General features: G+C 53.1%; 1 long non-coding RNA gene across 1 annotated transcript; it reads left to right on the forward strand.

Annotated features, from left to right (window-relative positions):
- Positions 1–13,977: 13,977 nt before the first annotated feature.
- On the forward strand, positions 13,978–14,899 carry LOC311512968. The gene is made up of 3 exons (XR_014709624.1): positions 13,978–14,093; positions 14,465–14,636; positions 14,740–14,899. It is a non-coding gene; the product is annotated as an uncharacterized lncRNA (long non-coding RNA).
- Positions 14,900–15,672: the final 773 nt, after the last annotated feature.

The following is a 15,672-nucleotide window of genomic DNA, read 5'->3' on the forward strand; positions in this document are numbered from 1 at the left end:
AAGTGATCAGTGCCCTCAACTAGGTTCAAACTTTGCAAGGAGCGCAGCTTCCATCTAGGCAGCAAAATAAAAAGCTTGGCACGGGGCAGCTGCACATGGGGTGCTCAGCCCTGGAGAATCTGTCTGCCAGCCAGTGGAAATTTGTCCTCAAGCTGTTTAGAGAAACTGGCCGCCTGGCCTTTTGACAGGGTCACTTTCCCATCTCAGGGATTCCGAGGGCACCCGGCCCTTAAGCAGTAGCAAACTCCAGCCTTCCCAACCCGACACGCCCTTCGTACCTTTGCTGCCTTAAGAGTTTTGTTCCCTCTAAAGAAGAGGCAGCAGGATCTCTGAGGGAAGGGCTGGGGCGCTTTGGGCCAGCTGTATATATTTATTTCTCCTGCGTCTCGTTGCGCTGCCTGGCTCTGGTACTTTCACGGCAGCCCGTCTCTGTCCCAGAAGAGGTGCCCATAGAATGGATGGTTTATCCCATGCCCAGGGAAACAAACTTTTTAAACTACAATAATGGAAGAAGTGGTTACAAAAAATATTTTAGGAGAGAGCGTCGGGGGAGGGGCGGGGGGGAAATGTTCCAGCCCTGGAAGAAAATACCTCCCTGGCCTCTTTTTTTTTTTTTTTTGGCTGGTTGGAGGCATGAAAAGTCTGACCAGCCCTCATGATAATCCAGCTTTAGGCCACAGACCACACACTGAGGGAGCACTCAGCCATGATATATCCTTGATATAGTATAAAATGCATAGACAGTTTACAAGAGACTTAGGGCTTAGCCAGACATCAGCTAGGAGGCAGAGGGACAAAAAGTCCCTCACCCCCACTACCTCCTCCCCCCACCTTGGAGATTAGGTTTACTTCCATTTTGCTTGAGCAGACCCACTGAATTCCAGCAGCCAGACTTTCCCAGCAGCTAGAGCAGCACCCACCTCCCAAAGGAACTGCCCTCAGCAAGGGCCTGACTTGCCACTGAAAGGCACGAATAATTATCAAGGAATAAAAAGATACATAGGGCCAGATTCTGCTGTGTTACATCAGTGTACATCCAGACTAACGCTACTGCTGTGGTTGGAGTCACTCCAGATTTACACTATTGAACTTGGGAGCAGAACCAGACTTTCAAACATACACGCAAAAGACCCGCTATTCTTAGCCTGCAAAGTCAGGGACCCCTTTTCCCAATCACTTCACATTTTGCAGACAAATTCTAATTTGGCCTCACACCTAACCTACCAACTTTCGGGCTGACCTGCCATTTTTTGTAGCTTTTAGAGGTATGCTGGGAGACATCAAAACCAGCCCTACACTGCAACCTCAGCTGCTATCTGAACTCTGGAGACGCTGGCTTCACTCTCCATGTTTGGGCTTTGGTCAGGTGAGCGCCATAGCATCAGACAATCAAGACATACTAATTCACAGAGAGTAGCTGCTGTGAACTTTACAGACATCCCAGGCAATCAACATCAAATCCTGTTCCCGTTTGAAAGATTTATGATATGTCCTATTACGTACGGCAGGATGGAGCCATTCCCACTAAGACCAGTGCCCAAATGACCACCTGCAAAGCTGGAGAAGCCAGTGGTCTCAAACTCATGTCTTTTTTGCTTGTTTATGCAAGATAAAGGTGCCTGGAGGTGTTTGGTTTTAAAAAAAGAAAATCCTGCTTGTGTTTTGTGTTAGAAAATCAATCCCTGTCCATGTCTACCCTGAGAGACTCTATGGCAACTGGAGAACTTGGGGGATTATGACATCACAAGAAAATGGATCCAAGTGACTGAAAAGGGACTCATATTTAGAACCCTTGTCCTGCATCCCAAGAAAGCTTTTAAAAAGGAAAGAAATTGGCATAGCCAGTATTCAGCCATGTAGCCAATGCTCACAATTTAATCAGGAGTCTACTTGGTGTTTTTTCTTAAAGCCCAGCTCCTGGAGTCATGGGTTTATGTGAGAATATCAGCTTTTGTTTTTTTAAAAAAGGAAAGTTTCCAGCCCTTGTGGTTGCAAAGAAAAGCTGGAAAATGTGACCCCTAAAGGCTTGGAACCAGAAGACAAATATAAAGAACCCCAAATGGTACATTTAAAAAAAAAATCACACCATTTTTTTTAAACTAAGCTTGTGATTCTTTTAGGCATCATGATTTTGAACACTCAGGGTTGAGAAGACTTCGTACCTTGAGTTAATTGTTGTTCATTAGGTACTTAACACGGTTGTGAAGGCTAGTGGGGACACACCACACAACTTTGTGCTACAAAAGTTTGTTCATTGTGGGAGTGTTTACAAATGTGTGAAGTCCCCAGCTGTCAATCAGTGAAGACAAGGCCACCGTGGAACGAGGGGATGAAATTGGCCTTCCCCCTTTATAACCCAGGAAGTGGAGTCTAAAGCCATATGGCTCCTACTGCTCCAGGGTTCACCTGTGCTTTGGCCATGCCTCCTGCTCAGGAGCTCGGCTACGCACCCAGGTGAGGGGCATTTTGAAAGCCAGAAGCAGAGGGGTTTCTTTCCTTTGCCTGTCAGCCTTTGAGGTCCATTTCCCCTGCCTGAAATCTCAGCCGGGTTAGAGCTGGGCGTGCAGCAGCTGCTCTGAGGGTGCTGGGATGAAAGACCCGAAGCCCCACCCTTGGAAAGCCCACTGGCTTTTGGGTTCTCTCTGTGCAGATGTATTCTTGGCCCACCTACTCTAATTCTGCAACGTGCCATTTGTGACTATTTTGCTTATTGTGATTTCCAGGAATACCATAAAAGGGGCCTGGCCATTGGGCCATGCACTCGTCACATCACTTAAAAATACATCTGAAGTGTAGCAACTGAAGATATTCCGCGCGCCCGCGCGCACACCCCCCATTTCAGTCTCTCTCCCCACCCCCATTTTCAAATCTTCGAGGGGTGGGCTGGGACATAAACCATGCCAACTGTCATCATTGGATCCCGGCTACTTCAGACAAAGAGAGAGTGAATTCAAAAGCACTGGGGCCTCCCCCTGAGAATGCCCAGTCAGCAGCCCCCTCCCCTTTATAGCAGCCTGGCACCAGCTGCTGCTCTCTGCTCTGGCACTATGGTCCGGGGCCACAGGAAGGCAGACCCGGAGCCATTTGGGGATGTACAGGTGAAAATCCAGCACCTCCAACGGAAAGACAAATCAGTCACCCCTGCTGAGCAGCTGGCAGCGTTTGGGAGAAACCGAGAAGCTGGGATGATGGATTTGCAAACTTGCACGAATTAACCCTCTTAATTTAGGGCCTGATTTTCAGACATTGACTGGAGGAGTCCCAACGCCCTGTTCTCTCTTGTAGCTGCCCTTCCCTGTCACATAGCCAGAGTCTGCCAGAGGACTGGTCTTACACTGCTATAAATGCAGCAGGGAGAGATAAATGTGTCCCGCCCTATCATAGCAATGTACCGCTGGAAGGGACCTCAGGAGGTCAGCTAGTCCATCCCCCTGTGCTGAGACAGGACCAAGCACACATCAGCCATCCCCGACAGGCAGCTCTCCAGCCTCTTCTCAAAGTCTAAGGCACGTTTGTCGCTATAATTTACATCACTCAGGTGTGGGGGGAAAAGCCTCTTCTCAAAGACTAACACAAGTTCTCTTGGAAGCCTGGTCCAGAGCTTGGCTACCCTGAGCGTTAGAACGTTTTCCCTACCATCTACCCTGACGCTCCCTTGCTGCAGATTAGGACAAGCAGTAACTGGGGTATCTTCATCGGCGATGGAGAACAATTGATCCCTGTCCTCTGTAGAACAGCCCTTAACAGATCTGACGACTGTTCTCACTCCCTGCTTACGCTTCTTTACTCCAGACTAAATAGCCCAATTTGCAGCCTTTCCTCAGGGGGCAGATTTCTAACCCTTGGATCATTTTGGTTGCTCTCCTCTGGACTCTTTCCAGTTCATCCACATCTCTCCGAGAGTGTGTCACCCGGAAGTGGACAAAGGACAGGCTGAGGCCTCACCTTCAGGGTGGTCATTCACACCTTCCTGGATTACTGGACTTTCTGGGGCCAGCAAAATCCTGCCCCTGTTGGTGTGACTCCACCCGCCCCAGTGTGACTTCACATGCACAGTGCGTGCAAGGTCGCCTCACGGGGGGCGCCGTTCTGAGGAGCCCCTGCCAGCATTGTGTGAGGTGACGCCGGTGCGGGCCCGCGCATCCCGCACCTGATACCGGGGTCTGTCTCAGTACTGGATGGGGGACAAACTTTAGAAAAGCAGGACTGGCTGGTTTAAAAGCAGATGAACGGCCTGCCACTCACCTGTGCTCAGTGCAGCAAGACAATGACCTCCCGTGTCTTACAGATGATACTGCTGTGCTGTTAACACACCCCAGGACTGACGTGTCGCTGGGCAAGCTAGTCTCCTTTGGGGCACCAGAAATTCTGACACTGGCCTCTGTGGATGGGAAAAGGGTGACGGAGGACAAGCTTCTCCCCTGGTCCCTCCAGTGCCTGGTTCCTTATGAAAGCCAAGGGCTGCAGCAGGCTCCATGGACACGGGCCAGCCCAAAAATCCGGTGCTAAGATCCAGCCACCAAACAGCAGGGCGGTTTGCAGTGTTTTCCCCCCGTCTCTGATAGTTACCCCCCAGCTCCTCTCTGAATCCTGATAAACCAGCCCCTCCAGTGAGGGGTAAATTTATCCCGCAGGGCAGCTGCTCTGTGCTTGGAATTGACCAGAAAGCCCCACATGGCAGGGGTATTCCAAACAGGCCTGGGGAGGCTACAGCCAAGCTCCCCAGGAGGTCTCCCCTCACGTGACTATATGAGCCGAACGGTCCCAGCACCAGATGCAGAGCACTAGTCCGGCCCAGGAAATCACTGGCCCAGTGCGGCTGCTGCACCCTCTCTGCACTATGCTGATAATTAAATGAAGGCTGAGGTTCCCCTTCCACACACACACCCCTTGTGCCGGCAAGCAGAGGGCAGATCGCCTGCTGGCCAGAGGGCTAGCATGGGAGCTAGACCCTGTTCTGCCCCACACACTCCCTGGTGCGCCTCTGGGCCTAGGCTATACAATGAAATAACAGCACTGGCCACCTCCCAGGGCGCTCGTGAAGCTACAGACAGTCACGAGGGCGAGCACTCAGTGCAGGGAGCCAGTGACGGCCACGGACAGACAGCACGCACGTGCCCCTGGCACAGGGGGTCCAGCCCGGGGGAGGGATTCGTTCCAAATAGCAGCAGAACATCACTGAGTCAGAGCCCAGCTCGTGGCTGGTGGTATCCCCCCTCCCATACAAGGCCCCTGTCTGAGAATGCTAAAAAGCCCCCATGGGTGGGAGGGGAAAGCAGCCCAGACTCCCAAATATTGAGCTATCTATTAAATGACCCTGCTGACGGGTTGGGAGGGAGTCCACGCTGGCTTTGAGGGAGTGTGTCGGTTTGTTATGCTAACCAAGGTGGGGGAGGGTCCATCCAGGGGACACGGCGGAGAGGTCTGAAGAGCAAGGAGTTCACAGGCCCTCTCCCTTTGTCATGCTAAAAGTGCAACACAGAAAATATATACAGCCAGCTGCTCAATGGAGCATGAACTCCAAGTGATTTCTGAGGGAACCCTGGGCAATGTAATGCACGGCTAGACACTGCCAGGCGCCGCCCCAGCCCAGCCTTTGTGCAAAATGGAAAACTTATTTGGGTGAATGGGCTTGTGGGCCAGGCCGGCGCTCAGCCTGCCAGGTGCAGGGGCAATGCGAGATCTAGGGGTGGAGAAGGAGCTGGGAAGAGGCTGCTGGGATGGGCTGGGGTGGGCTGAGCAGCTGAAGAGCACGGGCCCAGGTGTGAGTGGATGTAAAGCCCTGGAAGTCAGGGAGGATTCCTGGCCCTTTTTGTTCAGCTAAGTATGCAAAGCTCCCGCACGCCAGGCTTGCCTCCTCTCCAGGGATGGGGGCTCTTATTCCATCGTGGCACAGTCCTGGAACGGGGGATTCTGCTTCTCTGCAGGGCAGGGATGGAACGGGCAGCAGCCGAGCAAGCTACACCCCTACCCTGTACCCCTGGCATCCCTGGCAGGGACCACCTGGCTATGGGGCGAGGGGAAGTTCGGTCTTTGAGACCCATTCAGTTCTTGTTCTCTGATGCAGCTGCCCACAGAGGACCAGTTGGGACTGTGAACAGGAACTGGATTGGACTCCCTAAACTCATGTCTCACAGGCCACCAAGTGGATCAGGCGCCCGTGACTCTCAGTTGCTGCTGACCCGGGCCAGGCTGCACGCCACGCTCAGCTCAGCTCAGCTCATCACCTGGCTCCCTCTCTGCTCAGCTCAGCTCAGCTCATCACCTGGCTCCCTCTCTCCCTTCGGTATTCCTGGAACCTCCCATACCCCATTCCAGCCACACCAGCCAGCCGATAACCCCTTGCTCCTGAGCACGCAGAGGGATGTCTGAACACAGCGAGGGCTCTTGATTTCTTAGGGGAGCTGCCTCCCAGGCAGGCCAGTGCGGGAAACGCCACCCCCCACATTCCTATCACACAGGGAGCTTTCCGTACTGTCCTTATTGCCAGAAGATGAAGCCCGCGATGACACTCAGTGCCTGGGCGCTGGAAGGGAACGTCTTGCCCAAGACGCCACTTGGATGGCCTCTGCTCCGTGCCAAAACAGAGCTGAACTTGGCTAGGAGCTCCCTGGAACAGAGACTTCAGCCCTCGCCCCCCCACACACACACACCCTGCACAGATACCTTGCTTTCCATGGTACTCTGTCTCCAGCCCTTAAACACCTTCTCCCAGGGCCATGCCGGGAGGGCCATGGGGATGGGGGGATCCCTCGTTAATCTAGTAACTTACGAGGGCACCAACAAGGGGCCATTGTGGGGCTTCCATTTGTTGATGCTAATTTATGAATTGTGGTGGGAGGAGAGGGGAGCTGTAAAATCAATTCTCAAAGGGGTTTTTGTGTCATGGGGGGCGGGGAGTGACCAGGGAGGAGGGGTGAGCCTAAGCATCCATCTTTTTCTTTCTTTTTCTTTTTTTTTGTCTCATATGAAATGAAATTCGACACCGTCTAGGAGCCGCTGGGTTCTCAAGGCCCTTGAATTAGTTCCAGGGACACACAACTAACCTTTTGTGTATATTGTGTACTTAGAGCCAAAGTGCGCCGGAGACCCTGGAGGGGAGGGGCTCAGGAGCAGCAGGCAGAGTTGTGCGGTGGCCCGGCTCTGGGTGACACTATCGTTATTACCGTTGCTTCGCAAAGCCCCTGCCAAGATTGGGCCCTATTGTGCCGGGCACACACAGACACAGCGACAGCTCCTGGCCTGACGGATTTAAACTCCACAGAGACACGACTGAATTATTATCCCCATTTTACAGCTGGAGGCCCGAGGCACAGAGCACTATGCGATTTGCCCAGCCCAACATGAGCTCCCAGTGCAACACTGGGGCCAAAAGAATGAATGAGATTCTGGGCGGGGCAAACAGGAGAATCTCCCGTAGGAGTAGAGCATGTATTTGGCCTCTGTATTTGTCACTGGTGTGACCGCAGATGGAATCCTGTGTCCAGGCCTAAAGGTTGTTGGCACATTGTGAGGGTTCAGAGCAGAACCACAAGACTGATTAGAAAACGTATAGATTCAAGGAGCTCAATCTGTTAGTTTAACAAAGAGAAGATTAAAGGGGCGACTTGATCACAGGCTATAAGTAGCTATGTGGGGAACAAATGGAACTAAGGCATCTCTTTTTAATGGTGCAAATAAACCTTGGACCAGTTTACCCAGGCTCATGGTGGCTTTTCCATCACTGACGATGTTTAAATCAAGCCGGGATGTTTTCCTAACAGATCTGCTCAAGGAATCATTCGGGGCAGGTCTCTGGCCTGTGTTATACCACAGGTCAGACTAGATGGTCACAGCGGTCCCGTCTCACCTGGGAATCTTTGAATGAAGGTCACACAGAGAGGCTGTGGCCGAGCTGGGAATTGAAGCCGGCTCTCCCGAGTCCCAGTCCGTCCTCCCCCTACAATAACAACACAAACACATTGTGCCTCTCCAGCGCTTTTCCTCCCAGAGTCCCAAAGTGCTTTAAAAAGGTGGGTCAGTATCATGACATCCCATTTCACATATGGGGAAACTGAGGCACACAGTGGGGACAGGCGTTGCCCAAGGTGATGTGGCACAGTCAGGGATGGAACCCAAGAGTCCTGACCCCTAAGACAATGTACTCTAATCACCCAAAACACAGGTGTGTGGCTGTTAGGGGTTGCTGTTACTGTAAGGTTGGTTTTATTTTTATTAAGGGTAGCCTCTAATTCAGGCCACTAGGCCACAATTTACACTGTGTTTCCTGGCTGGGGACGTAGCTTTTTCCTTCTGCTTAGCCCAGTGCCTTAACCACAGACCTTGAGGTCAGGAGGGCTGGGTTCAAGACCTGGGTCTGCTAAGGACATCCTTTGCGCTGTTAGGAAGGTCATTTGGGGACAGATTTTTCAAAGGTATTTAGGAGTCTAAAAATGCAAGTAGGTGCTTAAGGGGTTTTTCCAAAGCTGCTGAACAGATTAGAAACATCAATACCTTGGCAAGCCTGGCCCTGAGTGGTCACTGCGGCAGCTGCATGATGTAGCCAGAGGACCAGGAACTCGATGAGCTCCTGCTGCCAGTAGCGGCTGCAAGGTGCTGAGTCCGTCCGAAAATTCTCAGTGTCTCCAACCTGCCTCTGTAACCCAGGGGTGCCAGGGACACTTGCCGAGCTCACAAGCCAGACGTGAGGCTGAACGTGTTAATGGCACCAAACTGCAGGGGAATTTGCCGGCAAAGGGAGCTGAGCCAAAATGTGACATTGAAATGTTACCCTTGACTGCTGCTACAGACCCCCAAACTCTGGCCAGGTGTGTAGGGGAAAGGTCTGTGAACGCTTCCCTTCCTCGGGCAGCAGAAATTCCGGGTTGGGCCAGGTCTGTGAATACCAAGCGCTACACTAGGACCCACGCTGCTGGTTGACGACGATACTCAGCTGTAGCTGCTTGAATTTGTCTCTTCGACACAGGACTGGTTACGTTGATGCAAGAAAGGAATCAGTTCAATCCACCCAGTGCCTTTTCCTCACTTTGGAGCGTGGCATGTGAGCTGGGTAGTGAGACCGTGTCTCAGATCATCTCTTCTGCTCAGGAATTGGCTTCACTTCATGGCCTGCAATATCCTGCTGATTAACATTAGTGTAAGTAACTCTTTACCATCAGCAGTTACTGTTAAAGGCGCCCAGCAAAGTATAGCACTGCAGGGCCCAAGCCTGCAAACACACAAGCCTGTGGAGATCTATACTCATGTGAGCAATCCCACTGAAAGTCATACCTACGGGAGCAAAGTATGCACATGCTGGATCAGAGCCTGGCTGGCAGCGTTACTGGTTGCACAGGTGCAGCTGTTAAACTTAAATTTACGGGCCAGTCCCTTCGTTGGCGGAAGTCAGCACCTTGTGCTGTTAAAATCAAGGGGGCGCCACCAAGTCACACCAGCTGAGGATCTGGCCCGGGCTTTTCCCCTGGGTCCAGAAGGCCGTCCATATGTGGTAACCTTCCAGGCACGCTGCCAAAATGCTCTGGGGGACTGGCTGCTGCCTCGATGAGGCAGAGGCAGAAGGGAATTCTTGTAGGTGACTGGCTGGTGTCTTTACATAGAAAGAAATAACTAATATTTTTTTACTCCTTTTCTTTTTGTGAATACAGACTAACACGGCTGTTACTCTGAAACCTAATATTTTTGACTGACCCATCTTGAGCCAAAGAGAGAGACAGGGACTAGCTGACTTGCCCGTCCGGGCAGCTTGCCAATGCCCGAGTCCCTGGGCTCAGAGTGCTGCGTTAGCACAGACCCCAGCTGTGTCCCTGTCTCCAGGCACTTCCTCTTCCGTAAGTGTCCTAAACAGGCTTCCCGCCCTCCTCATCTGCACTCCACAGGGCTACAGCCCCTGCAAGGAGCAGAGACAAAGGAAGACAGATGTGCAGAACATGTGGATGCCAAGGAAGTGATTTCCCTGGCAACAGGGGCTGTATTGTCAGTCGCTCCTGTCTCCTACCACCACCAAGTGCTTTTAGAGAGGTATGGAGGTTAACCCTTCCTCGGCTGGCCCTTCGCAGACGGGCTGGGGAATCGTCCGCTGTTAATGTTCCACTGCCATCAGTGGGACACACTCTGGCACACTCAGCAGCAGCCCCGGCGCCTCTACCTGGACGCAGCTCTTTCATTCTGGTGTTCCACTGGGACAGTCAGCAGCATGGCAGGGCCTCTGCCTAGACGTCACTGGTACCTCGGCAGCTTGGAGGGCGCCGGGTTCTGCCTGGCTGTACCTCGTGCGTTTGGCCACGGGATGGGTCTCCGCCTGGAATGTTCTGCAGCACCCCTGAACTGGAAAATAAGCAGAAGAAGCAGAGCCCGATAGAGAAGCAGCTGAAACTCACAATGGCAGAATACCTGGCAGGAGACTCTCTCTGATACTCCCGAGACACCCGGCAACCCCGCTGAATTCAGCGTGCCACCATGCCCACTCCACGGACTCCACCCCCTTGCCGCCTGCTGGGGGTACATATCCAGTGGCTGCTGTGGCTATAGAGAGACACTCAGCTACTCTGATTCTCAGCGCTGAATAAACACCCAGTGAGGTCCGGACGAGGGGTCTTGGAAGGTCTGGCAAAGCACAGGAGGTGACGAGCAGACTACGTCATGCTTTGGCGCGTGGTTCTTCTCGGTCAGTCACCTCCCTCTTCATTCTGCTTAGTTCCTTTTCCCAGAGCACATGAGCAATCTTCTGCCGTTGTGCAAAGCTCAGGCCTCGGCGTTTGCACTTGAAATTCACATGATGCAACTCAAAACGGCCCTAGCAGGCTCCCAGGGGTGGCTGAATGCACCCCTCTCTAACGGGCTTCCCCTGTATGCCCTCTCCCTGCAGCCGCTTTGCCTGCACCCCCTCGCCCCAGCTCCCTCTAGGAAAAGGGCAGCTTGGGTCCCTGTCCCGATCCTAGTGGGGCCACATCACAAAACCAGCACCACAGTCCCAGCACATTGAGAGTGAGCACCCCTCTCATGCTTCGGCTAGACCCCTCCTTTGGCAGGAGGGCAGCATAGGGCAGGGGGGAGGGGGAGCTCACCCTGCCACTGCCAGCTTTGCAGGCCAAAGGAGGAGTTTGGTTCCTCAGAGCTGTCACCATCTTTCCCTGGCGCTAAAGCCCCTAAAAGAAGTCAGAGATAAAAGGTACCTACGGGGAGGAGTGGGATTCCAGGCCCTTCTGTACTCATCCTGCTGCCTAGGATGATCCTCCCTCCACTCCCGATAGACACAGGAAGGGCCTGGGGGGCAGGGTTGGAGGGGAGCAGCCTGTTTATAGATTGAGGTACCGGGGGGAACCTGGAGCAACCCAGGTGAGAACTCTGATGGCAAAAGGCCAGGTAGCAAGTGACAAATTGGGGAAGTCCTGCTAGGATCACTTTCCTTTTGATCAAAAACTTCCAAACCTGCGTTTGAAGTTTTCCCCCCAGCAGCTCAGTTACAAAATGGAGTAATTAAAGGAAGTTTAATCTCTGCCCCTGACAGTCATTTCCATGCCAAAGATACCGTTAAGACATTAGTCACTAGGTCAACTTATTTAGTGATTTGCAGGTGTCAGTTATCCAGGGCTTAGGTTCCCTCTGCCGTTAGCTTCCGTCTGCCCGGGATCATATCTGAACTACAAAGACTCATGTCAAGGCAATGCTAAAGTGGAGGAATAGCATGTCTGAAAGTCGAGTGATTCCAGACAGGCTGCCTCTCCCACCAGGTTAACCCAGTCCTGTTACTTAGCCAGTCTAAATTTTATGGCTTGCATTAACTCATGACAAAGGCTGGGGTGGTCAAAGGAGTTTAAGGGTGTTAAGCACCCAGCTCAGATTCTGTTCTCTACTCTGCCACAGACTCCCTGTGTAACCTTGGGCAAATCACTTAACCTCTGTGCCTCAGTTCCCAGCTGTATATTAAGGATTATATTTAACAAGGAGGCAGACCATGCTACAGGGCAGGTTGATGTTGCAGGAGACATTTTAACTGTCTTGACATTCGATTGCTTGATTTGTCAGCATCACTGTTACATTCAGGCTGTGTTTTTGCATTACATTTCCAGGGAGTTGGGGGGGGCATATTTAAGACATGAAGGAATCTGGTGGATGTGAGACAATGCGGGTGACAATGTCACCAATGAACCCCAAAAGAGCTACAGCCCTGCAGCACTCAGATGCTCCATGGGACTGGGGCTGGAAGAACTGACAGATTTGCCCTTACCTTACGAGAGACATCCTTTAAAACACATGGGTAAAAAAAAAAAATCCCTATTGAAATGTATGAAGGGGCATGCACAGAAGAGCTGATTTGTACACTCAGCATGTACAGCGCCGCAGCTGAACTAATTCCCTTCAAACATGGCTTGATTTTCTTCCCCCCCACCCCCGCCCCCGAAGCAAATGATGCCAACAAGCCAAGTCTGACATGTCCACAGTGTTCCTGGAGTGATTCAAGCACAACCATTCGGACTGGGACGCATGCAGCCGTGAAGGATTTTCCCCTTTCACGTCACTCAAAAATTGCTGAACTGATTTTGATCCAACTTCCTCTCTCACACGCACCAAGAATTCACTATTGGGCTAAACCGAGCATGGCCAACTTCAGCAGGCTCTGCAGAAACACCTCCTGCTCCGAGGCCCCTCCCTTCCTGGAGACAGCATGGCCAGGAGCGACGTCCTCTGCAGAACACCTCCCAGGCAGCTCGTGGCACCTTGATACCACAGCGATGGGTGCCGCTGAACTACCTAAAGAGATTAGATGCTGTAAGAACAATTGACCCAAACTGGACAGAAAGGAATAGAACCCAGGCATCCTGGCTCCCAGGCCTGTTCCCCTGCTCCGGTCCCTCCCAGGGCTGGGGCTAGAACCCAGGCGTCCTGCTCATGGAGCATGGGCTGCACGGCCTGCTCTCTGAACACACCCAGGGCGGCAGGAGCAGGCAGCGAAGCAGACACTGCTGGGGCGAAGTCGGCACCGAGACAGGAAGCAGGGTGCGGCGAACGACCCATGATGCCCCCCAGACTCCCCCGGCTCGGAGGACTCCACAGCTGCCACCTCACAGCACAGCATTCCCACTCCTGAGAGGGCCCCTGGGCATCTCCCCCCAATATACACACGCCCCTCTCCCGCCGGAGCAGGCAAGCTCTGGAATGGCCGCAGAGGGACTCGGTCCTGGCACGCTCCCTGGGAGCCCCGGGGGACTCCTGGCCGGCCAGCTCTGCAAGGAGATGTCAGACCAGGGGAGGCTGGGCGCCTGGCCTGCTCCCCGCTCCGGCCCAGAGAAGAGTGCAGGTACCGCGTCCTCCCAGCAGCTGCAGGCCCGGCCTTGTGCATCCTCCCCATTTGCCTGGTTTGCTGAGATCCTGCCCCCCAGTGCATTTAAACACACACACACCCCACCACCATGCTGGCCACCTTTCTCCCACTGGGTGGACTGGGCACCCCCGCCTCCTTGTGCACCATAAAGTGACACCCCCCCGCCCGCCCCCCGTACTGCAGAGAGGACAAAATGACGCCTGCCCATCCAACCCCCTCCCCAGCTTGGGAAAGGGCTCTCCTCCTTGAGCACCCATCCCCCCACGTGGGGCTGGGGCAGCTGATCCACAGCCATTTCCCAGCGGCCATTATCTGTTGAGATGGAATTTAGGAAAATAAAATAATGGAGCTGGGGAATAATCTGGGAGACCCCCCCACCCCCCATCCACTCCTCGGGCAGTTCCATCCCGGGAGGCAGTTTCACGGCCTGCAGGCTGCAGGACTCTGGAGATAGGCACCCTGCCCACCCTGGCCCAGGCACGGTAGGGAAGGTTAGAAGCGACACCTAGTGGGAAAGGAGCATCTTGTTGGCCTCTAAGGGGGACTCATATCCATGGCAATATTCATGGCACAGGCCAGGCAAGCAACAGCCCGGACGGACCCCCACGTGCCCAATGGCTGTAGCGAGATGACGCAAGGCGCCCCAGCCCCCAAGACGATCATGAGATTGGCTTAAAAATCACAAGATTCTGGAGGGGAAATAACAATGTCGGGGTTCTTCATGTGGATCGTTCGGAGTCGCGTTAGCAAGCCTGCCTCTGCAGCCAGGCAGGTGAGACACTTCCTTCTTTTTAATGAAAGCCCAGAGTCTCCCCTCACCCCATGACTCCAAAAGCTGGGGCTTTAGGGAAAGCACGAAATTCATGAGAGCTTGTAACACGGCAGAGCCAATCCAATCAAGCTTTCTAGGACTAAGGTCTCAGCTGAAGTAAGTGGGGGGCTGTAGGTGCTCAGCATCTCTGAAAATCAGGCCCTTTCAAAGTGTTTTAAACTGGGACCCAGGAGTCCTGATTCCCAGCCTTCCCTGCTCTAACTACTGGACCCCACTCCCCACCCAGAGCTGGGACTAGGACCCAGGAGACATGAATCCCAGCCTCCCCCGCTCTAACACAGTGTCTCGCCTCACTCCTCTCCTGGTCCTAGGAATAGATTCCAGGAGTCCAAGCGTCACATTCGCCTCTCCAGCTGCACTCGCCTGCCTTAGCTGAATGGAACCCAGGAGTCCGGCATTGTAAACGCCAATGTCTTCCCTTGCCCTGCAGAAGTTCTGTTTACACAGGTGCCCCTCTGTGGAGGTCAGGAAACCAGTTCTGGGGTAAGTCTGACTAAATGGAGGCCCCTCTGTGCAGCCCTAGGAGCTCTCTGTTCTGCTTTCACACACCCCATCATCCTCACAACCCTTTTCATGCTCTTCCTAGGAGACATAAATGCCGTCAGGCGGTAATGGAAGGATAAATCCAGGCAGGGAACCCATTTATCTTACAAGGAAGACTTGGGCAAAAGGACACAGCGCACGGGTGAGATTGTTACCATCCGTTCTGAAGCACTGTCGCTCCCATCTCAAGGTAACGCTGGGGGAAGGAGGCATAAAATATGACAGAAATTCGCATATTTAAAAAATGACATATGGCAGCCTCTCCCCATTAAACGGCCCGGAGTCCTGCTCAGAGAGAGAAAGGACTCTCCAACACAGCACCCCAGACAGTCAGGGCCACAGGCTGCAAATCCAGCACCCGCCACCCAAGCAGTTAATTGATTTGGAGGTTAATATTTTTGTTAGTCCCGGGGAAAGGGCTCAACCTGGCAGCCCCAGAGACTTGATTCTTCTGGACTTGGTTCTCCATTGCCCTGCACCTTAGGCAATCATTTGCATTAGTGGATGTAAACCACAAGTGTTTCATGCCCACTTTGCACAAGTGTTAATGATTCCACAAAATGCAATGCAATGGAGAATCAAGCCCATCTCTGGGTATGACACAGGCAGAAGCTCCCGCACCCGACACACTACCCTGCCAGTCTGATTCACCCCTAAACCAGAGGGATGCCCCTACAAGCTGGGAGGTGAGAGAGGAGTTCAGTCTCTGCCTCCAGCTCGGTTCAGGGATACTTGCCCTCTAGAACTGGACTGAGACCAAACTAACTCATAACACCAAAGAGCCAGCACTGCTCACCTGGTCCAGGATTGAAGCTGTGACTGGCCCTGCAGCCTGGCCCGGCCTCAGTCGCCCAGAGCAGAGATGCACAGTTAACTCTGCCTTTCAAGCATTTTTGGTAACATTTTGTGGGTGAGAAGGGAATCTAGGGGCACAGGGGGCATGAGTCCCTGAGTCTCTCTAGTCCTTTACGGAGGA

This window comes from Lepidochelys olivacea, assembly GCF_965140295.1.
Source record: "Lepidochelys olivacea isolate rLepOli2 genome assembly, chromosome: 25".
NCBI classification, from domain to species: domain Eukaryota; kingdom Metazoa; phylum Chordata; order Testudines; family Cheloniidae; genus Lepidochelys; species Lepidochelys olivacea.